This window comes from Gracilinanus agilis, chromosome 1 (genome assembly GCF_016433145.1).
Source record: "Gracilinanus agilis isolate LMUSP501 chromosome 1, AgileGrace, whole genome shotgun sequence".
NCBI lineage: Eukaryota > Metazoa > Chordata > Mammalia > Didelphimorphia > Didelphidae > Gracilinanus > Gracilinanus agilis.
This window is the reverse complement of record NC_058130.1, coordinates 543,964,398-543,992,361: the sequence shown is the minus strand read 5'-3', so window position 1 is coordinate 543,992,361 and position 27,964 is coordinate 543,964,398. Positions and strand designations below refer to the sequence as shown.

General features: G+C 36.7%; 1 protein-coding gene across 1 annotated transcript in view; it reads right to left on the bottom strand.

The window, feature by feature from the left end:
• ROCK1 (Rho associated coiled-coil containing protein kinase 1) overlaps positions 1–27,964 on the bottom strand; it is a 161,810-nt gene that overhangs the window by 111,191 nt on the left and 22,655 nt on the right. The window lies entirely within an intron of this gene.

The following is a 27,964-nucleotide window of genomic DNA, read 5'->3' as shown; positions in this document are numbered from 1 at the left end:
TATATATATATATATATATATATATATATATATATATATATATATATATATATATATATATTACTTCACTATATACATAAAAAACAGTAAAACTAATGGATTCTGACAGGGAACAAATGGATTCAAACTATTTCACTCACATCTTCCTATTAGAGAAATCCTCTAATAAATAACCTTTTCAACATTGATTTCTCTGGTTCAAGAATCTACAGCAGATTTCTTTTGTTTGAGGCTACTGTTCTCAAATTATGCCCTAAAGGACACTCAGGTACCAAAGGTTATTGAGGTGATTAAAGAGTACTGCTCAAAACTCAATGTAGAACAGAAAATGAGGGTGATGGTGTACAATCTGATTCCAAGATCTGAGAAGCTATGAAGTGTACAACAGGTGAAAAAACATCCTGTTAGTAAGGTTATTTAGGAAAGTATTTTAAAATATTCATTAAGTTGTCTGGACCTAATTACTTAATAAAAATAACAGTTGAGTTTTTCTTTTAGCATATTGATGCCATGAAAAAATTGAGACACTAAGGACATCATGAACAGAAAAAAATTTAGGAACCTCTGGTAAAAACTGTCAAATCTTAGCTCTTCAAGCCATCAAAACAAACAACTACTCCAAAATTACTCTTACAACATTTCACGATGCTCCCATTACTACAACCAGTACATCTTGCAAACAATTTTCATTTCTACATTTCTGCACAGTAACACTCTTACTGTTCTCATATACCAGATACATCTTATAAAGTAGCAATAATATTTGAATTAAAAGGCACACAATGGAACTTATAGATCTGAATATATGTTGTGTTTCAAATAATTGCCTTATTCCAACAATGCTGATGTTAATTAAAATACTTTAAATCCCAATCAACTTTTCTTTTGAAATTGCCTTTAAAGTCAATTCACAAACATAATCATTTTATTTTATGATCATTTCTTCCTTCTCCTTTTTTTGGGTGGTAATAACCTCCTTAAATATCTACCTTACCCTGTAGATTTTATTCTAAAGGCCTTGTGGCCATTTTTTGAATTTAAGAATATTTTTTTGGGGGGAGGGGGGGAGGGGGGGGAGTTTGCCCCCATTGAATATCCAAAAGAATATGGGACAAGTTCTGAACAAAATTACAAAAGAGAAATTCCAGAAATAAGCTGAATAACATGATGCATTGAGTAAATGAATATTTTCCTAATGTTGGGATCACCAGATTCCAGAGACTAGAAATTTCATTGTGATGCCTCCTATTATCTTTAACACAGTATTACCTTAAACTACAAAAGAGTCCTTGGCCTTTTTCCCATTTATATGACAAATTTTAAAAACTTGTAACTTATTTTTTCTCAAGTCCACAGTCTTGAAAAGGATTTTTGGAATGTGTTAAAAGTGGAAGAACTACGACAGGAGAGGGTGGTCTCTAGGTTTTTCTAGCCACCCTAACATGTAGTAGTAGTTCTATCTTGATTTCAGGCTTTGGTTCACTTGTCCATAGAAGGGGAGGAGAGGTGAAAAGTATAGACAGAAACAAGATGTGTCGTTGGCAATTTGGGGTTTCTGACTGAACATATGTACAAAGAAAGAATACTGATTATAGATGTTTTGACTTTCACTTCCATCTTTGTCACAAAAGACTTCTGGGAAAACCTCAGTGACAATACTAATCTGTATTCTTGGCTTGAATTTGAGAACAATGTTCTATATACAAGCCCTTTCTTAGGGTGACAACATTTGTTTGGATGTACAAGTTTTCTAACTCTTCAAAATCATCATATGAAGGGTACCTTTCATTGAAAAAATGTTTATCTCAGGCCTAGTATAATGAAAGGCATTGCTAGGCCCTATGTGGTATGTGAAGTTTTATAAAACATGAATCCTGCACTAAAATGCTTTAAATGTAATACAAGAAGTGGTTTATATACAGATAATTACAATAAAAGCCAATACACAGTAAATGATATGTGATTTGCAAAAGATGTTGGAAGAGTTGAGAAGAGTCTGAGATCACCTCTGGCTGGAAATAATCAGTAAAAGTTTCATGGAGCCGAAACTGGTAGCAGCTGAATAAATCTGTTCAAAACAGGGAGAAACTGAGTACTGAGCAAACACTCTAGAAAAGAGGAACAGCTTAGACAAAGATTCAGAGGCAGGAAAAAACGTGAGGTATATTCATGGAACAATAAAAAAGTAAAAGTCTAGTTTTACAAACTTTCTAGAGAGGAACGGTATATAAACCACATAAAAGTAAGTAAGCAAGGATAGACTAGACAAGTACTTGAATGCCAAGGCTAAGGAGTTGGGGCCTTATTTAAAGTAGGTGAATGGGAATCAGGAAAATAAGTGAAGATCAAGACTTCACTTAAGGAAAATTAAGCACTGATTAAACAAGATTAGTTGCTTGGGGAGAGATTGAATCAAGATAAATCATTTAGCAGGCTACAGCAACAGCATAAGTATGAGGTAATGAAGGTTTGGACACGGGTAGTAGCTTTATTTGGTAATGAAAAAGAATGAACAGACCAGACAGGTATTCTAAAAAATGACTTCACAAAACTTGGTAATAACTAAGGGGGAAAGAGCAAACTCATATATGATTTATCATATTTAGTCCCCTGATTTCACTGTCAGATACCATGTGTCTACTATTTGTGTGTAGGTACAACTTAAAAAACTAAGAGAGAACAACAATCCTTTCCACTTAGCATCTGTGAAGTTTGTTCTTGGTTTGGGATGGTAGCCATTAATTTAAGGTAATTGGTGTTACTTGGATGATTATACCTTATAGATTCATCATTGACCTGAAAAAGAAATCATTCATAATAAATCAAGCATAGGCTGGGCAGTGATTTACAAAGTTATGCCAAGTTGTTTCATGCTGTACTTCAGTGAATCATTTAAATATTTTCCTTTCAGCTTATGACTATAATTCTTTGGGGATTTTTTGTTTTTGTTTTTAATTAAATAGAATTTATTTTGTGGTATCTCAGCTCCTCTTCTCCCCTCCCCACACCAAAGAAGGCATCATCTGACAAGCAGATATGTACATACAGATTATGTATTTTGTGTTTCCATTTTTCAGTTTATTCTCTGAAGGTGAATATTCAGAAGCTATTCTTTGAATTTTAAATCTCTAGCTGTATATAATGTTTCTCTTGGTTTTATTCATTTCAACTTTTTATTATCTTATTTTTTGAGGCCATCTCCAGTTCTTAGTCACCCCAAAGAAGCTGCTATAAATATTTTGGAACAAACAAGTTCTTTCCCCTTTCCTCTGATGTCCTTTTCTACATCCTCTAGCATTTGCCATTTTGCTCTTTTGTCATTTTAGTCAATCTGATGGATATGAGATGATACCTCAGAACTGGTTTGGTTTTCATTTCCCTAATCAGTAGTGATTTCGAGGATTTTTTCATACATCTACATATGATTTTGATTTCTTCAAAAACTTGCTGTTCATATCTTTTGCCCATTTACTGATTGTGGGATGGTTCTTATTCCCATAAATCTGACAAAGTTCTCTTAGATATGAGACCTCTCTCTAAGAGACTGCCTATGAAAATATTTTCCCAATTTTCTGCTTCCCTTCTAATCTTAGCAACATTTATTTTATTTGTACAAAAATTTTCCAATTTAATGTACTCAAAATTATCCACTTGACATTTCACAATGCTATCCCCATCTTTTGTTTACTCATAAATTCCTCTCCTATCTATATATTTGATGGATAATATGTTCCCTGTTCTCCTAATTTATCTTGCTTTTTATGTTTAGATAACTTTGATGTTATCATGCATTCCTTTTCTTCTTATTTTAGTGATAGGTATAAGATTGGTTTATACCTAGTTTCTGCCAAACTACTTTCCAACTATCTAAGAAATTTTTACTAAATAATAGTGATTTCTTATTCCATTTATCTGAATCAATACTTTTGTCATATACAAAGTTATATAATCTTTTATTTCGGCTTGTTGTATGTCTGTCCTATTCCACTAATCTACTTTTCTATATTAGCCAATACCAAATACTTTTCATAATTACTGCTTTATAATACAACTTAAAATCTGGTACTGCTCCACCAGGGGTCGGCAATGTATGGCTCTCAAGAGCCATATCTGGCTCCACCTCCCCACTGGCCAGTCAGGGGCAGAACCCCAGGATGTGCCCCAGGGGGGCCCTTCAGCCCCTGCCCCATATTCCAGGGCCTTCCACAGGTGTTTATGGCTCTCACACCCAAAAAGGTTGCTGACCGTTGTGCTAGACAGACCTCCTTCCTTTACATTTTTCTCATTAATTCTTTGGCTATTTCTTGATCCTTTATTTTTCGAAATGAATTGTTAGTTTTTTCTAGTTCAGTAAGATAATTTTTGGATAATTTGATTGGGATGGCACTGAATAAGTAGATTAGGTAGGATTGTCATTTTAATTACACAGGCTCTATGAACAATTACTATTTCTCCAATTATTTAGTTCTGACTTTATTTGTGTAAAAAATGTTTCATAATTATGAGCACGTAATTCCTGGTTTGGGGAGGTGTGTTCTCATGGATTTTATTCTATCTGTGGTTGTTTTAAATGGAGTTATCTTTTTCTATCTTCTCACAGGACTTTTTAAGTCAATACATAAAATATAATGCATATGGGTTTGTTATATTGTGCTACTTTACTAAATCTATTGAAAATTTCAACTAAATTCAAGATTTTCCACATATATCATCATAACATCTTCAAAAAGAGATGCTTTTATTATCTCTTTGCCTATTCTGACTCCTTCCATTTCTTTTTCTTCACTTATTGCTATTGTTAGGATTTCTAACACTCTTAAATAATATTGGTGATAATAGGCATCCTTCTGATTTTATTGGGAAGACTTCTAGTTTATCCCCATTACAAATAATACTTGCTGATGGTTTTAGATAAAAGCTTCATATCATTTTAAGAAAAACTCCATTTACACCTATGCTTGCCAGTGTTTTTAAAAGGAATCAAAAAAGCCTTTCCTATATTGATATATCATATGATTTTTTTAAAAGATCAATTATGTTGATAGTTTTCTTTAAACCATACTTACATTCTTAGTATAATTACTGTTTGGTCACGATGCACAATTTTTGTGATGTATTGTAGTCTCTTAGCTAGTATTTTGTTTAGGATTTTTGCACTTATTTAATGAAACTGGTCTATAATTTTTTTTATAATTCTCTATTGAATAGCTACTTGAGTAGCCTATAGTCACTCCTTCTTTGTATATGCCCATTCCAGAATACTGGTCATGTGATGAACATTACCTTTGATGCTGATGAACCGGCTAGGTCCTTGAATTTAATTTTGATAATCTAGTCTTGTCTCTTGATGAACAGTAGGACACACTGAAGAAAACTCTCAGAACTGTAATATGACACCTTTAGAAGGTCTGGGACTTAAGGAGATTAGAGAGCTTTGAGAGACAACTTTATAGAGTCTATAATATAGACCATTAATTTGAGCAGCAGCTTATAACCCTACCCCAGCCGCTTTATAAAAGTGGAGATTCTTGGTTTGTTTCCTGTTTTGCTGACAAGTACATCACTGAACAATTTTATTGCCTGGTAAATAAATTTGGTGCCAGCTTCAAGATTCATATTTCCAATGTAATTTCAGATTCTGTGGAGGGATTCCTCTCTGCAAAAACTGAGACTTGAATGGTTTCAGTATTCTTAGTCTATAGTGTTGTGCCAAGTCTTCAAATTCCCCATGATTCATTACATTCCTTCTTCAAGGGTGCTTAAAAAAAACCCATAAATATGTATTTGCCTAAAGCAGTGCTGGACTATCTCTATGATTTGTAATGACCTGAAGCCTGTTAAGCTGGAAAAGTTTCTATCTCCAAAAATATAATCTGACCCCATATGTTATGTTATAGAATTTAAGCTACTTACCATTTATTTCATTCATAGTACTTATATCCACAGTGGTACATCATAAGTGATTAATAAATACTTATTGACCATCTCCTCTACCTTAAATGCCTGTTTCTTTTATCTCTAGAAAGCTAGAAATCAAGACCCAGATCAAAATTCCTTTTTCCAGGAAGTCTCTCAAATCACTCTTTTATATATTGCATCCCTTTCTGTCTCTTGTTAGATTTTGTTATATACATATATATAAAATTTGTTGACATATTACTTATTTTATTGTCAATATTCTTATCTAGATGACATAATAGAACATACTTAAAATGAAATATGAAATTAAATACTAAAAATATATTAAAACATTTTGGTTGAATTTCTTGTTTTGGTGGGGTGAACTACATTGCTAAGATGCTTTTTTTTATTCTAAGTTATAGAATTTAAGAATTATCTTAAGATAAAAGCAAAAAAATTTTAGACATCAAACTATAAGAGGCAATCAGTAGCAAATACACACTTGGAATTAAAACTAAGTTGGGGGAGCATTTTAAAACTCTATCACTAAATTTTTACCATGTTTATTATTCATTTCATCTAATTACAAAAATGTTATGAAACATCTGTTGCAAAAAAATGAACCATTAATGAAATGCTAACAAGTTATATAATAACTTCAAATTAAATGAACATATACTTTTTTGATATATGATAACCTCGATAAAAAGTGGATTTCCCTGTGGTAAATATGTTGGAAATCATGGTTCAGGATTAAGAAACAAGGAAGTTTAAGCCATTTATAAATTATTAATGCTTTCTTTGAAAAGGGTTAGATGGTGCCGTTTGTTAGTAGCAATTTAATTTAAAAAAAGAAACTGATGGCAAATGGTTAAATAAATGTGACAATCAGTAGATACCTATACATAAGACACATACAAAGGATATACAAGATTACTTTAGAGAGAAGATAACTAGGGAAAGGTAATGCCACCTTGAAGAAAACCAGAGATTCCACGATCGGAAGAGTATTTTTAGGCATAAATGACACAGCTAGTGTAAAGGCATGCAGATGGAAAATAAAGGTACACATTAGGGACTCAAATAAATGCTTGTTGACTGAGGAACAGCAAGCAGATCACAAAGTGTGTTAGGGGGAATAATAATGAATAAGAAAATCAAACAAGTGTCAGATTGTGAAAATCTGACAAAGCAGTTTATATTTGAATCTAGAAGCAATAGGAGGTTACTGGAAAAAATGTAAAAGAGGTATGTGGGGCAGAATATGTTCAGACCTTCATTTTAGGAAAATCATTTTGGCAACTCTGTTGGGGAAAAATCGGATAGTAGACAGTAACCTTTATAAAACTTTATAAAAGTTGATATTTGTAAAATGTTATATGAATGTCAGCTATTGCTAATATTATTACTATGTATAATAACTCAATCTAATATGATTTAAGATATACAAAATACTTTTTTCATAAAAATCTTATGATAGATGACAAAACTGAAGCTCAGGAAAGTTAAGTGACTTGTCTATGATCACCTAACCAATTAAGTGTTGGTGACAGGGTTTGGACCCAGGACTTCTAAGGAAGTCCAGTGCTCCTCCTAATACTATATAAAGTAGGCTTTAAAATGGAGTAAGGGCACAATGGCTACTGTTTGAAAACTCTACCTTTTGTTAGGCATACTTTATTAAATATCACTCTGAATCAATATTGTGAGTTATAGAAATCATATCTACACTGTAACTCTTAGCAACTAGACCTCACTTGATCATCACAGGTTTTGTTAGAAAAGTAACCAACAAGTTAAATCATCTTGGCTGCCTCTACCAACTACATCATTTTTAGATATTTTACCAACAATTCTCTTGTTTACCTATGGCCTATTCTGAAGTAGTAATGGATGACATGCATCTGCAGAAGGGTTATGGCTCATAAGTAGACTGTGCCCTCTACTGTATGTCTACAAAAAAGGATATAAGTATATAATATCATTGTTTGCTGCACAATCTAAAAGATATATCACTTTGGTTTGGGGATATTTTAAAGCAAGCAAACTAGTTTCAACACTACATAGCATGGGATTAGTGGAATTAGGCTGGAGAAATACTCCCACATCTAGTATAAACCACATTAAAAAAATATTAACTTATATCAAGAGCTATGAAACCCTAAATGGCTCAAATAGTATGGCAGGTAGTCTGAATGCAAAATATTACTACATTGTATAAAAATAATCTTTTTTCTTATGAATGTTATTCTACAGAGCCTTGAAATTCCAATGTTTGGTACGAGAGAAGATCTCTCAGATATAAGGGAAGTGAGGGGGGAAATCAGAAATCCCTCCTACTCATGGAATGCTGGTATAGAACAATTTATTCCTTTAGTTAATATAATATAGGTTTCACATTCCTCTCAAAATCTAGCTTGTAGCCATCCCCCAATCGATAAATAGGCAAGGGACATGAATAGGCAATTCTCAGATAAAGAAATCAAAACTATCAATAAGCCCATGAGAAATTGTTCTAAATATCTAATAGAGAAATGCAAATCAAAACAACTCTGAGGGTATCACCTCACACCTAGCAGATTGGCTAAAATGACAGCAGGGGAGAGTAAAGAATGTTGGAGAGGATGTGACAAAACTGGGACATTAATGCATTGCTGGTGGAGTTGTGAACTGATCCAACCATGCTGGATGGCAAATTTGGAACTATGCCCAACTGGCTTTTTTTTTTTTTAATTTGATGTTTTTTAGAAAAATTTGCTATGGTTACATGATTCATGTTCTTAATTTCCTGTTCACCCCCCACGTCCCGTCCCCTCCACAGCCACCACGCATTTCCACTGGTTTTAACATGTGTCATCTTATCAAGACCTATTTCCATATTATTGATAGTTGCTTTGGTGTGGTCTTTCCAGTCTACATCCCCAATCATGTCCATATCAACCCAAGTGTTCAAGCAGTTGTTTTTCTTCTGTGTTTCCTCTCCTGTAGTTTTTCCTCTGAATGTGGGTAGCGTTCTTTTCCATAAGTCCCTCAGAATTGTCCTGGGTCATTGCATTGCTGCTAGTACAGAAGTCCATCACATTCTATTTTACCACAGTGTATCTATCAGTCTCTGTGTACAATGTTCTTCAGGCTCTGCTCCTTTCGCTCTGCATCAATTCCTGGAGGTCTTTCCAGTTCACATGGAATTCCTCCAGTTTATTATTCCTTTGGGCACAATAGTATTCCATCACCAGCATATACCACAATTTGTTCAGCCATTCCCCAATTGAAGGACATACCCTCGTTTTCCAGTTTTTTGCTACCACAAGAAACGTGGCTATAAATATTTTTGTGCAAGTCTTTTTATCTATGACCTTTTTGGGGTACAAACCCAGCAATAGTATGGCTGGATCAAAGGGCAGGCATTCTTTTAGCACTCTGGGCATAATTCCAAATTGCCATCCAGAATGGTTGGATCAGTTCACAATTCCACCAGCAATGCATTAACATCCCAATTTTCCCATATTCCCTCCAAAATTCATTACTGTCCCCTGTTGTCATTTTAGCCAATCTGCTAGGTGTGAGGTGATACCCTCAGAGTTGTTTTGATTTCTTTATCTGAGAATTGCCTATTCATGTCCCTTGCCCATTTATCAATTGGGGAATGGCTTGATTTTTTTATACAATTGATTTAGCTCCTTGTATATTTGAGTAATTATACCTGTCAGAATTTCTTGTTATAAAAGATTTTTTCCCAGTTTGTTGTTTCCTTTCTGATTTTGGTTGCACTGTTTTTGTTTGTACAAACCATTTTTAATATAATCAAAATTATTTATTTTACATTTTGTAATTTTCTCTAACTCTTGCTTGGTTTTAAAATCTTTCCTTTCCCAGAGACCTGATAAGCATACTATTCTGTGTTCACTTAATTTACTTACAGTTTCCTTCTTTATATTCAAGTCATTCGCCCATTCTAAACTTATCTAATTTAAAGCCAAATGCCTTTAAAAGACTATCTGCCTTTTGATCCAGCCATTGCACTGCTTGGTTTATACCCCCCCCAAAGAGACAATAAGGAAAAAGACTTGTAAAAAAAATACAGCTGTGCTTTTTATGGTGGCAAAAAACTGGAAAATGGGGGGGGGGGGGGGGGGGGGAACAGCTGGATGGCTCAGTGGATTAAGAGCCAGGCCTAGAGACAGGAGGTGGTAGGTTCAAATCTGGCCTCAGACACTTCCTAACTGTGTGACCCCGGGGCAAGTCACTTTAACACCCCTTGCCTAGCCCTGTAACAAACAAAAAAAAAATTAACATAAAAGTATATAAAAGATATTAGGGTTTATAAATTTTTTAAAGAACTGGAAAACAGTTTTGGCTGAACAAATTGTGGTATCTCTTGGTGATGGAATACTATTGTGTTCAAAAGAATAAAGAACTGGAGGAATTCCATGAGAACTGGAATAACCTCCAGAAATTGATGCAGAGTGAAAGGGGCAGAACCAGGAGAACATTATACACAGAGGCTGATACACTGTGGTACAATCGAACATAAAGGACTTCTCTACTAGCAGCAATGCAAGAATCAAGAGCAAGGCTGAGGGACTTATAAGAAAGAAAACTAGCCACATTCAGAGGAAGAACTGTAGGAGGAGAAACAGGAAAAACAACTGCTTGAACACATGGGTTGATGGGGATATTATTGGGGATGAAGATAACTCTAGTCCAACTATCAATAATATGGAATTAGGTATTAATCAATGATACATATTAAAACCCAGTGGAATTGTGCATTGGCTAAGGGGGGTTAGGGGGATTTGGGGAGAGGGAAAGAACATGAAACTATGGGAAAATACTCAAAATAAAAATATAAAAAATACATATGTAGGGGGCAGCTGAGTAGCTCAGTGGTTTGAGAGCCAGGCCTAGAGATGGGAGGTCCTAGGTTCAAATCCGGCCTCAGGCACTTCTTAGCTGTGTAACCCTGGGCAAGTCACTTGACCCCCATTGCCTACCCTTACCACTCTTCTGCCTTGGAGTCAATACACAGTATTGACTCCAAGACAGAAGGTAAGGGTTTAAAAAAAAATACATATATGGCTTGTAGAAAACTTAAATGTGGCATACAATCACACTATTAATGGTAAAAACACAAGGTAAGCCCTCCTGGCTTCCCCAACAGAAGCAATGAAAACAACTTTCTCACCAGTTCACACACACTAAAAGGAGCCATATGCCCCTCTTATCCATACTGTAAAAGCTAAGGGAGGCACATCTTCTACAGGCCTGAATCTTTGCCTGCATCTGTGCCCCAAGTCTTATAGACATAAAAACAATAGTAATGATAGCAGCTCACATTAACATAATGTTTTGTGATTGATAAAGAAGTTCCACACAACAAGCACAAAGTAAATATTTCAGGCATTATCAATCCCTATTTTACAGGTCAATAAAACTAACTAATAAGGGTTAAGTGACTAATATAGAAAAATGTTTTATATGATTTACACATATAAAATCTGTATCAGATTGCTTATCTTCTCATGGAGAGGGAAAGGCAGAGAAGTATGGAGGGAGAAAAAACATTTTTTTAAAGAGGAGTTAAGTGGCCAGGTTGACACAAAATAAATAGCGAGACTAGGATTAAAATTCAGGCTTTCTTCTGCTTCACAACTCCATTTCTCCATCACTAAAACTAGAAAAGACTGCTGGGATGGTAGAAGATCCCCTAAAGTCTTTGTCTTCTGCTCCATTGAAGGTTTTATCAGATAAGCCATCATCAACAAGCCAACCCATTCATTTTAGCTGCTTCTCCCAACTACACAGCTCTCTTCCATGGAAAGAGAACAGTGAAGTTGTTACTAACCAACAAACACTTGGCAGGCAGGAAAAATTCTAGAATTAGAGTTAGGAAGATATAAGTTAAAATCCAGCCTCACGTCCTAGCTATGTGATCCTGAGTAACTTACATAACTTCTCTCAGTCTCAGTTTCCCTTTCCCTCAGCCACTCAAATCCTTTCCATCTCTGTCCTCATGGGATTGAAGGAGGGAACATGGTTGATGGGCTTTGTAGATTAGTGAGGGGGGAATGGCTGAGTGGTATGGGGAGAGGAGGAGGAACCTAGGACCTCCTGTCTCTAGGCCTGAATCTCAATCTACTGAGCTACCCAGCTGTCCCCTTGATCATTCTTGCTTTATTCAAACCCCAGATAAAATCTCATCTTCCAGAAGACATTCCTGATCCTCTTAGTGCCTTCACTCTACTTATTATCTCCTATTTATCATCTTATTTGTGTACACTGGTTTTCATGTTGTCTCTTCTATCATGCTATTAATTCCTTGAGAGCAGGGACTGTCTTTTGCCTTTCTGTCTGCCTGTCTGCCTGTCTGTCTGTCTGTCTGCCTGCCTATCTCTCTCTCTCTCTCTCTCCCTCTCTCTCTCTCTCTCTACCTGAAACCTGGCACATTGTAGGTGTTTAGTAAATGCCTACTGAATGATTGAGGAAATAAAATCAGTGGTCACAATAAGATGATCAAAAAAAATTAAGATGGACTAAGTCTCAGATGGTTAAGAGGAAAAGATAATAGAAGGACACCAACAAGAGTTACATGGTATGGACAAGCATGTATGTGTTGCAATCTACACTGTTGAAGAGAGTGATTACATCACAGAGTCCCTTAAGTATATGAGTGATAATGGAGACAGAATGATCTGAGTGATGCTAAGAAGCAAGAAAAGGACAAAGCAAGGTCAAAGGATAACTAAATGAATGGGGGGAGAGTAGGGTGAAAGGGTGGCTTTGAAAACTAGTCCAAGGATGACATATATCTAGGGCAGGAAGGAATCTCAGAAGTCATTTTAAATTTTTGTCCATAATAATAACAACAGCATTTACATAGTACTTACTATTGTCTCAGGCACTGTGCCAAGCACTTTACTATTATTATCTCATTTTATCCTCACAATAACTCTAGGAGATGGTTGTTATTATTGTCCCCATTTTATAGCTGAGGAAACAGAACTTACACTTACATGCAAATGACTTATGCTGTAAACAATGAGGATTCAATAACATCTCTCTTCCAGAGGAGCAATATATTCAAGCCTGTGCATTAGAAAGATTACTTTGGCAATAAAGCAATAGTGTGAAGAATACTAGAATGCTTTAAAAGTTCAAGGTAAATTGGGATAAGAGTCTTAATAGGATGTAAACAATGAGGGTAAAAAAGGAAGGAGGTGCCAAATGCAATAACTGACAAAATTTGGTAAATGAATGATTAGATGTTCTATCTTGGGTATAAAGAAGCGGAAAAGCCAACACATTTTCTAGCTCTAAAATTCTCTAATTCTCTTTTTCAGAATTCTGCAGTCATTTTTAAAATAAACTTGGGCAAAACATAAAATTCTTTTTTACAATATAAGATGCCAAAGTCTAGTTTGGGGATAATTGTAGCAGCTAACACTTTATAGTGCTTAAAATTTATAAGATGCTTTACAACACATTATACCACTTTAGCCTCACAACAATCCTGTAAGTTAGGTATTATTATTGTCATTTTATATGTTAGTTTGCTTGCACTGATATATCAAGTAGAATAGCCTTTGGGAATCATCTAATTCAACCATTCATTTCTGAAATAAGAAAACATACCTAAAGAGATAATATAATTCATTTTTAAAAAGTCTAATAAATTCCTAGTAGCTTAAGAGTTTAATGTATGTAATTCATCTTGTAAATTTGAAAACACTATAAAATATCAGCTGCCACTGTTAATAAACTATGCCTAAGTATCTTATACTTTCAAAGAAAAATATTTTATATTTTACCTAAATATATCCTTCCTCTCATATTTTTATCCTAACAAGACCTTGTCCATAAATTATTCCTTCTTCAATTACTATTCTACCCTCTATATCCCAAACTATAATCATGCTCATCACCTTCTCTCTCCTAAGGAAAGAATCACCCACTTGGACACTCTCCCAATCACTGCCAAATTCCTAGTCTACCCTTGCTGTCTCCAAATATAGGTCTCAGTTTTCTCATCAAATCAAAGACATGGGAAAAAAATAATCCTGAAGAGTCCCTTCTAGCACTTATATTTAAGTATGCGGGACACAAAGTAAAGCTAAGATGAAATGAATGTTTTAAATTGGCATAAAGTGGTGTGAATAAAATAAACTAGAAAAATTTAGTTAACCAAAGAAACCAAACACTAATAAAACATATTGGAATTTATTAAGTGAGATATATATACACACACAAACACGTACGTGTGTCTGTGTATGATGGGTCCTGCGTTGGGAATGCAAAGTCTTTACTGAAATAGCCCTTGCCCTCAAGAAACTCATTTTATAGGGGAAGACAACATGTATACATAAAGTATATATAAATTACTAACAGCTAACTAAGGAGAAAGGAGAACTGGAAAGATCTCATGGAGGAAGTAACTAAGCTAAACTTTGAAGGAAATAAGGGATTTTAAGAGACAAAAGTAAGGAAGGAGTATTGTCCAAGAGAGAAGGAGACATTTCTTGGTTGGCAAAGGCACAAAGAAACAGTATTAAGGAACAGCAAGAATGCCAGAATGAATGGACCAAAGAGTATATAAAGGAGAGTAATGTGTAACAAAAGCATGAAAAGGTAGGTAGCTAAGTTGTGAAGGATTTTAAATGACAAATAAAGATAATATTTGCATTTGATCCTAGATGCAATAGGGGAACCACTGGAGTTTACTGAATGAGCAAGTTGCATGATCATATTTGTGCTTTAGGAATATCTCTTTGAAAACAAGGGTATGCCCTTCAATTGGGGAATGGCTAAACAAATTGTGGTATATGCTGGTGATGGAATACTATTGTGCTCAAAGGAATAATAAACTGGAGGAATCCCATGTGAACTGGAATGACCTCCAGGAATTGATGCAGAGTGAAAGGAGCAGAAGCAGAAGAACATTGTACACAGACTGATACACTTTGGTAAAATCGAATGTAATGGACTTCTGTACTAGCAGCAATGTAATGATACAGGACAATTCTGAGGGACTTATGGAAAAGAACGCTATTCATATTCAGAGGAAGAACTACTTGAGTGGAAACACAGAAGAAAAACAACTACCTGAACACATGGGTTGATGTGGACACGATTGGGTATGTAGACTCCAAATGACCACCCCAATGCAATTATCAACAATATGGAAATAGGTCTTGATCAATAACATGTTAAAACCAGTGGAAATGTGCTTGGGGGGAGGGGGGGGAGACATGAATCATGTAACCATGGGAGATTTTTCTAAAAAAAAAAAAAATTTTAATTTTTAAAGGAATATCCCTTTGTCATTTATATGGAGGATGAACTGGATATCTATCAACTGAGCTACTAGCTGACCTACAAATAAAATTTCAGAAAAGCATTAACTCTGGAAAGGTAAGTTGGAACTGGACTATAGTTGGTTTTAAATGACACACACATACACACACACACACACACACACACACACAATTTATTGGGTTTGAGTTTTTTTTTAACCTTTACCTTCCATCTTAGCATCAATACTATGTATTGGTTCCAAGGCAGAAGAGCGGTAAGGGCTAGGCAATGGGCATTAAATATACATCACTCCTCCCTCACAGCCTCAATTTCTCCTGATCTGAGGAATGTATGTACCTTTTTCAACTCCTAAAATCTAGCTCATTGTCAATATCTATTATTGTTGTCAGATATAAGGGCAATTCAATAAGTTCTATAGGATATCCATTCAAAAACATGTTGAAATACTGACAAGAGATACTATTCATCCACTCAATCACTCACTTATAGATGAACAGACCAAATGCCTTTAAGTGGAGCCTTTTTATAGGAGTCTCAGCAAAGTCAGGGCTTGATGAAATTCACACATCATCATCCTCATACAGGAGCATATGGAGGGTCTCAATAATCAGAGGGACTTCCTCCTCAACCTAGACTATGCCCAGGATATCTCTTCCATCACAGATCAGCCTAACTGCCCAGCAGACAAGGCTTTCACATTCAGAGTAACAACAGTCAAAATCTACTACATTAATCCAAATGTCATCTGATTCTCAACTGAGCTACATTCCAGACATTTTCCCTTTAATTTAATAGACTTTACAACTTGTATTCCCTAATTGCTTTTTTCTTCTAAGTTTAAGCGTTTTAATTTATTCTGCCAAGAATTAAAGTAATAGCTCTCTTCATCGAAGCTATAAGATCTCTCTCAGGAGCAAGAGAGAAAAAAAAAAAAAGATACACACATCCATCAAGGCAAAATCTGGCACTGTTAAAATAGTAAGTAGATCAAAGAATATAGCTAGAAAGAAAATAACTCAGAAATATGAAACATTCTTTCCATAAAGATAAAAAAAAACCAGAGAATATCTACCTTTATGTTTCCATGAGTGTCTCCTTACACAACTAAAACTTTGATTATATGGATTCCTAAATGAATAGGGGGTAAACATATAATTCAACAGAAAAAAAAATCTTGCAGTTAAATATTTTTAAAACCGAATTCTCTGGGAATGAAGCTTATTTTTAAAAATCTTTCATTAAAATCAGTTGAAACATTGCTACCTCAATTTGAAATGACATATGACAAATATATATTTTCCTACACAGCTTCTCTTTGTCCATGCACTGCTGTGATAGCTAGAAAATGTGCCCTTTTTCCTCTATCCTCCTTTTTTTTTTTTTTAAATATCCATTTTCCTTTAGTACTCACTCATCCTTTTCCCAAGGATGGGATCTAAAAGTTCTACTGAAACAGTGAACAGATTAGATAATTATCTGTCTTTATGACTGGTAAAGTCACTTAAATTTTCAGTACCCAATAAGTTTGCAAGCTTAATTGCCACAGTAAAGAAAAATTCTTCTCACTACAAGCTTCCTGGACTAATATATCATAATCTTGAAGGTCTAATCTTGAAACAAACAAAAAAAATGGCTTCAACAATATATTAATTAGTGAACTACCAATTTACCTCAAATAGTCTCTATGTTAGTTATGTCTTTTAGTGTTTCCCACAAAAAGCTTTGTCTTGGACTGTCTGCCCTTTAATCCAGCAATACCATTGCTGGGTTTATACCCCAAAGAGATAATAAGGAAAAAGACTTGTACAAAAATATTTATAGCCACACTTTTTGTGGTGGCAAAAAAACTGGAAAATAAGGGGATGCCCTTCAATTGGGGAATGGTTGAACAAATTGTGGTATCTGTTGGTGTTGGAATACTATTGTGCCCAAAGGAATAAAGAACTGGAGGAATTCCATGTGAACTGGAAAGACCTCCAGGAATTGATGCAGAGTGAAAGGAGCAGAACCAGAAGAACACTGTACACAGACTGATACACTGTGGTAAAATCGAATGTAATGGACTTCTGTACTAGCAGCAATGCAATGATACAGGACAATTCTGAGGGACTTATGGAAAAGAACGCTATTCATATTCAGAGGAAGAACTACTTGAGTGGAAACACAGAAGAAAAACAACTACTTGAACACATGGGTTGATGTGGACATGATTGGGTATGTAGACTCCAAATGACCACCCCAATGCAATTATCAATAATATGGAAATAGGTCTTGATTGATAACATGTTAAAAGCAGTGGAAATGTGCTGGGGGGGGGGGGCGGGGGGAAGAACATGAATCATATAACCATGGGAGATTTTCTAAAAAAAAAAAATTTTTAATTTAAAAAAAAAAGAAAAGAAAAACAACTGCTTGAACACCTGGGTTGGTGTGGACATGATTGGGGATATAGACTGGAAAAGACCACACCAATGCAACTATCAATAAATATGGAAATAGGTCTTGACTGATGACACATGTTAAAATCAGTGGAAATGTGCGCTGGCTATGGGGGGGGGGGTGAATGGGAAAGTAAGAACATGAATCATGTAACTATGGAAAATTTTTCTAAAAAATAAAAAATTTAAAAAAAAAAGAAAGAAAATTTAGCTCCCTACCCTTACTGCCTGCCTTGCATTGTCCTAATCTTGAGATAATACCACAAGATGCAATCCTCAAATTAGAAGCAGCAACACTTTTTTTTTTTTAACCAACTAAAAGGTTCTACAGAAGAAGATGATTATACATTTCTTTAGGATTTGGGTGACAGGTAACAAAGATATCAAACAGCTTTGACAGAAGTCAGTCACCTCTAGTGGCAAAGTCAAATTTCACCTAAACCAAGATGGAACATTCCAATAATGAAGAATACTTATGCTTTGTCTTCTATGGAAAGCCAGGTTTCTTCAAATACTAGACAGACGTATTGAAGCAAGGTCTGTATAAGAATAATCTATAGTCATAAGGTGGGCATCCTTGCTCTTGCAAACATTTCACATCTTTATATTGTCACACAATTTAAAAGTTCATAGAATGTAAATTAAATGGTTTTGATTATATTAAACTAAAAAGTTTTTGTACAAACAAAAACAATGTAGTCAAAATCAGAAGGGAAACAACAAATTGGGAAAAAATCTTTATAACGAAAAACTCTGACAGGGGTCTAGTTACTCAAATATACAAGGAGTTAAAGCAATTGTATAAAAAATCAAGCCATTTCCCCAATTGATAAATGGGCAAGAGACATGAATAGGCAATTCTCAGGTAAAGAAATCAAAAGTATCAATAAGCACATGAGAAAGTGTTCCAAATCTCTAATAATTAGAGAAATGCAAATCAAAACAACTCTGAGGTATCACCTCACACCTAGCAGATTGGCTAAAATGAAAGAAGGGGAGAGTAATGAATGTTGGAGGGGATGTGGTAAAATTGGGACATTAATGCATTGCTGGTGGAGCTGTGAACTGATCCAGCCATTCTGGCTGGCAATTTGGAATCATTCTCAAAGAGCTATAAAAGAATGCCTGCCCTTTGATCCAGCCATACCATTGTTGGGTTTGTACCCCAAAGAGATCATAGATAAACAGACTTGTACGAAAATATTTATAGCTGCGCTTTTTGTGGTGGCAACAAACTGGAAAACGAGGGTATGTCCTTCAGTTGGGGAATGGCTGAACAAACTGTGGTATATGCGGGCGATGGAATACTATTGTGCTAAAAGGGATAATAAACTGGAGGAGTTCCAGGTGAACTGGAGAGACCTCCAGGAACAGATGCAGAGTGAAAGGAGCAGAGCCAGAAGAACATTGTACACAGAGATTGATATAGTATGGTAAAATTGAATGTAATGGACCTCTGTACCAGCAGCAATACAATGACCCAGGACAATTCTGAGGGATCTATGGTAAAGAACGCTGCCCACATTCAGAGGAAGGACTGCAGGAGAGGAAACATATAAGAAAAACAACTGCTTGAAGGCATGGGTCGGGGTGGACATGATTGAAGGTGTGGTCTCGAAACTACCACACCAATGCAACTACCAACAATTTGGAAATAGGTCTTGATCAAGGACACATGACAAAACTAGTGGAAATGTGCATCGGCTGTGGGTGGAGGGAGTGGGGGGGGGGGGTGAAGGGGAAAGTAGGAGCATGAATCATGTAACCATGTTAAAAATGAATATTAATAAATGTTTAAAAAAAAGTTCATAGAATAAAAGATTTGATGGTGCTTGTTTAAATTTTTTAATTGGTTCTTTTAAAAAGATACAAAAGGCTTTCTTCCAACAAACTCTCATGTATATCAAGTGCATATAAGCTTCTTCAATCAGCAAACAGAAAGTTTTTATTATCCTGATTATTACTATTAAAGCAAAGCAAAAAAAGGGGACTAGCATGCCTGCCAAAGGTTTTTTGCCAGTCATGAAGATATCCAACACAGAGTTCAGACTTAAAAGAAATTCCATATAAGTGAAGGTCTTCAAATGCTTCCCTTGCAGATGACATCATGCTGATTATTTCAAGCCTGGAACATTGAAGAGTTTCCAGAGTAAAATATTTAATTACTTAAGAGGTCAGCATGATTATCTACATGGAAAAAACTAAGTGAACGGAGAATTACAAATTGTTCGGGTTCTGATACACAACAGTATGGCCAACTGACAGTACTGATAACATCAGAACAAAATAATGTGGGTGGACACTGGAGGTGGAATGTAAACTAGACTCAAAAATCAGCAGGTGAAAAAGAGAAGGGCTAGACACCACTTGGGAAATTTCACAACATTTTAACATCTCTCAAATAAAATCTCATGATTTAACATTAACATACTTTTTTGATAATACTATGACTACAAAGCAGGGAACATCAAAATATGTGATCAGAAGAGATGGGTCATTCATGTATCAAGCACAAGGGACAAGAGATGGGCATCTGTGGTGTTATACTGGTACATATAAAATGTCAAGAAAGCTAAAGGAAAGTGCTGCCTCCCCCAAATTGTGTAGATATTATGATGATTAAGATACCAACAAGCACTGAATTGAGATTAAAGTGGATGGGCTGAGACATGGAATAGATGGTCTACAAATTTGTTCAATCACAGATCCATTGAAATATTATTGCCATACAAATGAATACAATGGCAATTTAATAAAGTATCCACTGACAAATGGTTTATAAATCTTTGTGACAGTTTCAAAAATTAGAAACAAATAATGATTTCCTTATTTTCATAGCTCATGGGGGAGGAAGACCCAGGGAAACAGGTAGTAAAATACTTTAATAACATTATAACAGTACTATCATTCTTCTAGTTGCAATTTTTAATAATTTATACACTAACAGACATGATTACTTTGACTTTTATAATCCTACAGGGCAGTGATGGCCAACCTTTTAGAGACAAGTGCTATTTAAATAGCTCAATGAATCCATTATATCCACTGATATAAGACTGATATAGAGTATGTAATGGATAATAATGTGATGGATAATATGGTGATGGTAAAAGAGAGTCACCAGGGGCCTGGGAGCCAGTAACTAAACTAGCAGAAGATTTTGGAGTTAGTTGATAAGAGATGAGCAGCCTCAGCTGAGGTGCCCAGTGAATCTCCACTGCCAGCTGTAGGCTCCTTAAGGTGTTGTGTGGGTGGCCCTTCCCTGCTGAAGTAACTGCCTTCCTATTGGGTAAGAACAGAACTCAGCAGGAAATGGGACTCTACTTCCTGGCTACAATGGAGGCTTAGCTTCCACTTCACAGTAACCTCAATTCCTCAATATTCTCTCCTCTCCTTCCCCTTAGCCTGGGTGAAGTTGAAGGAATCACAGGGACTCACAGATTTAAGCTAAGGGATTTATTTAAACTGGAAAGGGAAACTAAGGTAAGAGGATTCAAGGTCTTGTAAAGCTGTTGCTAGGGGCAACTGCCAAGTGTTGGCAATGGACCTGGAAGGCTTGGTCAGGCTAAGGGAACTAGCCCTCTGCCAGAAATAACTAAAATCTGGCTTGATGTTATTTGTTTCACCAGCTAAACAGATGATGTTAAGTTGTTCTAGAGGTGTCCCTAAATGACTAGGCTACACTAAACTAATTCCTGCCCATGTTCCACAACCCTCTTCCCTTCAATCGCTCCCAGGGTCCCAAAGGGGAAGATCAGGGGTAGCTGGGTGTCTGGGTGAGGTAAAGGAAATCAGAACCCCAAGGTTGGGTTTGCAGGGCCTTATATAGTCACAGACCAATTGTCAGTTGGCACTTGAGATGGTACCTGCCAGGCCAGAGTTCCATTCTGCTAACTGACAGGATTGCCTGTTATTTTTTTATATATTATTATTATAATTATAATTAACATAATATAAAGCTAACTGGGAGCTAGGGCAGCTAAGTGGCTCCTTGGAATGAGAGTCAAGTCTAGAGAAGGGAGGTCCTGGATTCAAATCTGGAATCAGAGATTTCCTGTTATTATTAACCCTAAAGACCATTCAAAACAACGTTTCTATTTAAAAATGCATTGAAAGTTTAATATATGCATCTCCCAGATTCTTCAATCCTTTAAATAAGCATAGCTTTTTTTTTTTTCAAACCATTGTCTTCTATACTGGACTCAATACTCTATATTGGATCCAAGGCTGAAAGGTAGTAAGGACTAGACTAGTGATGACGCAACTTTTAGAGACCCTGTGTCATGCCCCCCTCCCAGCCTATGTGATATACCCTGCCACCTTACCCCAAACAGGGGTAGGAGAATGGGAGGAGAGTTGCCCAAGCACTCCGTTCAAAGGTGGGAGGAAGTGCTTCAATTGGGCTGCTGGGTAGAGGGACGGGGAAGCACAGTGGAGGGAGAAAGGAGCAGCTCCACCCAAGTCCTTCTGCCTTTCTAGTAACTAACTATGGTAGGCAATGGTCCCTGTGTACAGAGAGACCTTTGTGTGCCATCTTTGGTATGCATGCCATAGCTATACTCACCATCATGGGGCTAGACAATGAGGGTTAAGTGATTTGTCCAGGATCACACAGCTGGGAAGTGTCTGAGGCCAGATTTGAAACTAGATAGGCATGGCTCTTAATCCATTCAGCCACCTAGCTGCCCCCTAAATAAGCCCTAGAAATTTCCTAAGGATCATCAATAACAATTTAAAAAACAGATCAAACATGGAAAAACTTACGAAGTTTCAAGAAAACTCAAAGTCAGATAAATTATGCCTTAGAGCATTTAAAATATAAAAAGAGTTAGGGCTTGAATTTCCTGTGCTCTTAAGCACCTAAAAAATTGCTTCCCTTTACAAATCTTAATTTAGAATTGGTTTGTCCATTCCATAAATGCTTCCTTTTTTGTACCTCCCTCAACACCCACCCACACACCATATCTCTCTCTCATTCTCCCTCTCTCTCCTGGGAAGACAAAAAAAGAGATAATGGTAATAGTTAATATAAGATTCATCACCATTTTAAAGGAAAACCTAGGCTATTTTTCAAGATTCATTCTTCTTTTCAAATGGAAGGTATCGAAAGCATTTTATAAAAGGAATCCCAACAGGGCCTGTAAGTAGTAATACTATGAAAAAGATTTCACTGTAGGAGGAGAAAGTGGAACAGCTTTGAGGGGCTTTACCTCCCCCTCAATTTCACCAATGCTCTTTCTTCAATTTTAGATATGACTTTAACCTGACACTGGGATGAGCTGAGAAAAAGTTAAGGAAATGACAAAAACAAAAAACAGGAGAAAAATGACAGCTCCAGCTGCGGCTGCTGTGGAAAGAACTCACTGTCAAATTACCAATTCTATCTATTCCATCTCCATAACACCTGTACACAATCCATCTCCTTTCCCCACTGCCAATTGCCTCATACTATTACAACAGCCAATAACAGATATTCCACATCTGTCCTCTCCTTCTCTCCATTCTGTCCTACTAAATGATGCCATAATCATTCTGATTTCAATCTACTTTCTAATACTGCTGGCACTTTTCAGACAGGTTTGAGACTAATGGCTTCTCATCAGTGGTATCTTTGACACAGAGTCAGTCACTTCATGTTGCCATTTGATTTCCAGTCTCAGATGAGACAGACCTTTCTCTGAGCATAGCCTTGGAGCTTTCCATCTCCTGCTGGACCCTATATAGTATGGCCCCCTAAAGTGAAAGCAGTAAAGATGAGTCTTCTATCTGCCCCCAAGGAAACTTCCCCCTTAACAGGGAGTCTACCACTTCCTGCTGCTACCTGATTTCCAGCCAGCTCAGGTGAGAAGTGGAGTTCCATGGGGCCAGGTCAAGAATCTTCCTTTTGCTCCCAAACTACAACTTCCATCTGTGCCAACACAAGGCAATTTAAACTTCCTGCTGCCTGCTCAGTCTCTCAATCACTGTGTGCAGAACCTCTGGTGCAAAGAAAAAAGCAACCTCTCTTTAACCTCATGCCTTCCATCTCATGCTGAGTCTGTTCCTTGAGGGAAGAGGAAACGGAAAGTTGGTAGGAAATGGAACTTTTTTTCTTCTACCATACAGGTTCAATTTTCATCTTCTGCCATGCCCCTTCCCTGCCTAATCTTCACCCTTTGGAGGTAAAGTAGGATGTCCCATCTGATCATCTGACCATTTGCCTTCCATTTTATACTGTATTTACTCCAGACTCCTTTGGGGAAGTGTAGTGGCACCTCTGAAGCAATGATAAACATTCTCACATCTGATCATATCTCTTCATACATTCCAGTGATTCTAAACCTCTGGAGGTCACCTTCTACAAACCATTTCCCTACCTCACACCCCTCCTGATTTCTTATTCTCATTTCCCTTAACCCTACAGTCCCAAAGGTTTAACTAAATACCACTTAGCCTTTTCACAGTACCTGAGGAATGCCTGTTCCATAGGTAACAAAACTTAAATGTTCTCCTCTTCTACCTACTAGTTTTTATTGAAACCTGGTTTCCCTCTGATGATAGTCTCCTTGTCTACTCTTTCAAATACTGGCTGTACCTTCACTCATTCCACTCAGCTCATTGATCAAGTCAGAGCAACTAAATTCCTTGCTCCCTTTTGCCACTTCTAGGTTCTCTTCATATCACCATAACTTAGAAACCTCTTGTTCATGTCATTTATATATACCCAATCAAAATTCTGGTAGTTGTCTCACATTTTCAGACCATTCCTCTTCTTTCCTCAAAGAGTTTGGCAAAGGGTTCACAATTTTTCTCCTCTCCTCAACTCCTGTCCTCAATCTAGGAGACTTCTACAGACGGACTCTCCCTCAAAACACCCAGACTACTCAGTTCTTCAACCTGCTCCATCCACATGATCTCCCTTCTCTACTCCACCACTTCAGCCCCACAGAGATAATCATATATCCTTGGTCTTGCCACCATTCACAAATGTACCATCATTTCCACATTCAAAAACTTCTAAATCCCCATATCCAACTACAATCTATTAGTTTTTTACATCTTCTACATTCCCTTATAAACCCCTACTTTTTGTGACCTCCAATCCCTTAACAAGATCACTCAAATCTCTCCCAGGTCATATCTTCTGGGCTATTTCCTTCATCTTGACCTTTTTGGTGAACCAATCCAACTCCACATTTTCCTCCTCTCCCTGAATTCCTAGCCCCCTCATCATTTTGCCAATTACACCCTGCTAAGCCTCAGTCTTAGATCACTTCCTCTATTCAGTTGTCTTTGCTCTTACACAAATCCTGCTGAATGAAAGTGGAGAAAATCATAGAACCATTCTAATGGGGTCCACTACAAATTTATGTTACATAACCTCAACTAGGTCCTCACTGTTACTAAGCACTACTTCTATAACTACCGTATGAAAGCATTCCAGTCACCATAGCAATTCTTCCAAACCTTTTCATCTCTCTCCTCAAAATTCTCATGATACCCCCCCCTTCATCTCCCCACCCTCTCAGTTAAGAACTTTGTCTATTATTTTACAGAAAAAATGAAGGCCAATTTGCAGTGAGCTCCCTCTTTCTCATCTTATGTCACTCAGGCTTTCTACCACTATCTCTTCCTTTTCTCCTGTCTGATATGATGATGTAATCTTATTCTTTCTTTACCAAAGCTAATCCCTCTTCAAGTGATCCCATTCCATCCTATCTCTTTCAGCAAATTGTACCCTCTATCATCCCCAATTTCTCACTTATCTTCAAACTCTCCCTATCTACTGACTACTTCTCCCTACTGCTTACAAAGACATGCCTATTTCTCCTCCATTTTTTGAAAACTTTTACTTGATCCTGTCACTCCTGATAACTATCATTCTACATCTCTTCTGCACTTTATGACAAAACATCTTGAAAAGTCTATGATTCCACTTTCTTTCCTTTCACTCTCTTCTTAAATCCTTACAATCTGGCTTCCAAATTTGCCTTTCTACTCAAACTGCTCTAACAATTAATGACTTCTTCAGTTGCCAAATGATCTTTTCTTCTATCCTTACTTCCTCAACCTCTCTGCAGCTTTTGATGCGTTGTTATCACCATGTTTTCAGGATGAGGGACAAATTAAAACTAAATACTCCAATTCTTCAATACTGGTGGGTCAAAAAACAAATCAAACAATTACTGATTTCATTGAAGGGAATGACAATGAGGAGACAACCTATCAAAATCTATGCAATACAGCCAAAGCAATACTCAGGGGGGGGAAATGTATATCTCTAAGTGCCTATACCAACAAAATAGAGAGGGAGGAGATTGATGAATTGGGCTTGCAACTTAAAAAATTAGAAAGAGAACAAACTAAAAATTCCAAGACAAAAACTAAATTGGAAATTCTAAAAATTAGAGACGTTAATAAAAGTAAAAGTAAAAGAACTATTGAACTAATAAATAAGACTAGGAGGGGGCAGCTGGGTGGCTCAGTGGATTGAAAGCCAGACTTAGAGATGAGAGGTCCTAGGTTCAAATCTAGCCTCAGACACTTCCTAGCTGAGTGACCCTGGGCAAGTCACTTAACCTTCCCCCCTCCTACCACCCTCCCATTGCCTAGCCCTTACCACTCTTCTGCCTTGTTATTGACTCCAAGACAGAAGGGTAAGGGTTTGTTTGTTTTTTTATTTTTTTTAATAAATAAATACATAAAACTAGGAGCTGGTATTTTGAAAAAATGAATAAAATAGATAAAATACTGGTAAATCTAATAAAAATACCATTCCTTCCTGGTTCCACTAGCTATAGCTTCTGCTCACTTCTCCTTTGCTGAATCCTCATCCAGATCATGCCTTTTAACTACAGGCATTCTATAGGGTTATATCCTTGGCCCTCTTTTCTCTTCTCCCTCTAAACTAATTGACTAAGTAATTTCTTCAGAACCTATGGATTTAATTGCCATCTCTAGGCTGATGCTGCTCAAATCTTCCTAACCTATTTTAGGCTCTTTGCTGACCTCCAATCTCACATCTCTAAATGCCTTTCAGACACTGCAAACAGGATGCACAATAGACCTCTCAGATTCATTATATCCCAAACTAAACTTCTCTTTCATCCTAAACCTTCTTCATTTCCTAATTTCCACTATTACCATTGAGGGCATCACCATCTTCCCCAATTCCCTCAGGCTCATAACCCAGAAGTTATTTGAACTCTACACTATTTTTTCCTGCCCATATTCAATCTGTTGCCAAGGCCTTGATTTTGCCTATGCGATATCTCTTGAATATGCCCCTCTTCTTTGATTCTCTGGTACAGGCCATCATCACCTCATATCTGGACTACTGCAAAAGGCTGCTGGTGGATCTATCTACCCCACCTCTCTTCCCACTCCAATCTGTCCTCCAATTGTTCACTAAATTGATTTTCCTAAGGCTAGGTCTGATCATGTCAACTCTCTAGTGAAGATGGGATTAACCCTCCGTTGTTTATTCTTTAGATTTTTAGCCACCAGGAAAGTATATACCCCCACTTAAGGATTAAGTGGGCAGAGGAGGATGGTGAGGTCTATGATCCACATGTGCTAATTGAGTGACAAATCAAAAACAACTGACTGCTGCCAGTCCATGTAAAAGTGGAAGGAAGACACAGGAAGTGATGCAAAGAACTGTCTTTAAATATGGTGGTAACTTCATGTGGTTTTTTTCCCCTTTGAACTTGGCCTTGGAGGAGCTCGGGCTTGAGACCTCAGATTGCTTCCCTTTGGACTGCCACGTGGGTGAGTGAAAAGGCTGACTCTTAGGCTCCTCCTTGGCACTAGCCTCTGGAGAGACCCCTTGTCTTAGAGGAGGCCTCCTGGCTAGAAGCTTTGCTTAATTAACCTCTGTGCCCCCCCCCCCCATGCTAGGGCTTGAAGCCCTTCTGGTTCAGACCAGGCTGGATTAATACACACACACACATTTTACCTGGATTGCTCTCCTTTCTTCACCTCTACCTTCAAGCCTCAACTAAAATATCATCCTCTCTAAAGAAGCCTTTCCCAAACCCTTAATTCTAACACCTTTGCCTCGTTCTGTATCCCCAGAGTTTAGCGCAGTAGTTGGCACATTGCATGTATTTAATACATGTTTACTGATTGACACCGACATGGCTTTTTTGAGCATCTAATAAATGATTTGAAAGGTTAGCCATTTACTTTTATGCCATAGTAATTTCCTAGTATTATTTCTCCCCCAACCCAACCTCAGTTATTACAAAGAAAAACAATTGAGCAAACCTGATCTATACAATAAACTTAACAGCTACTCTTTAAAGAAATTGTGAAAAGGAAATTCCCCTCCC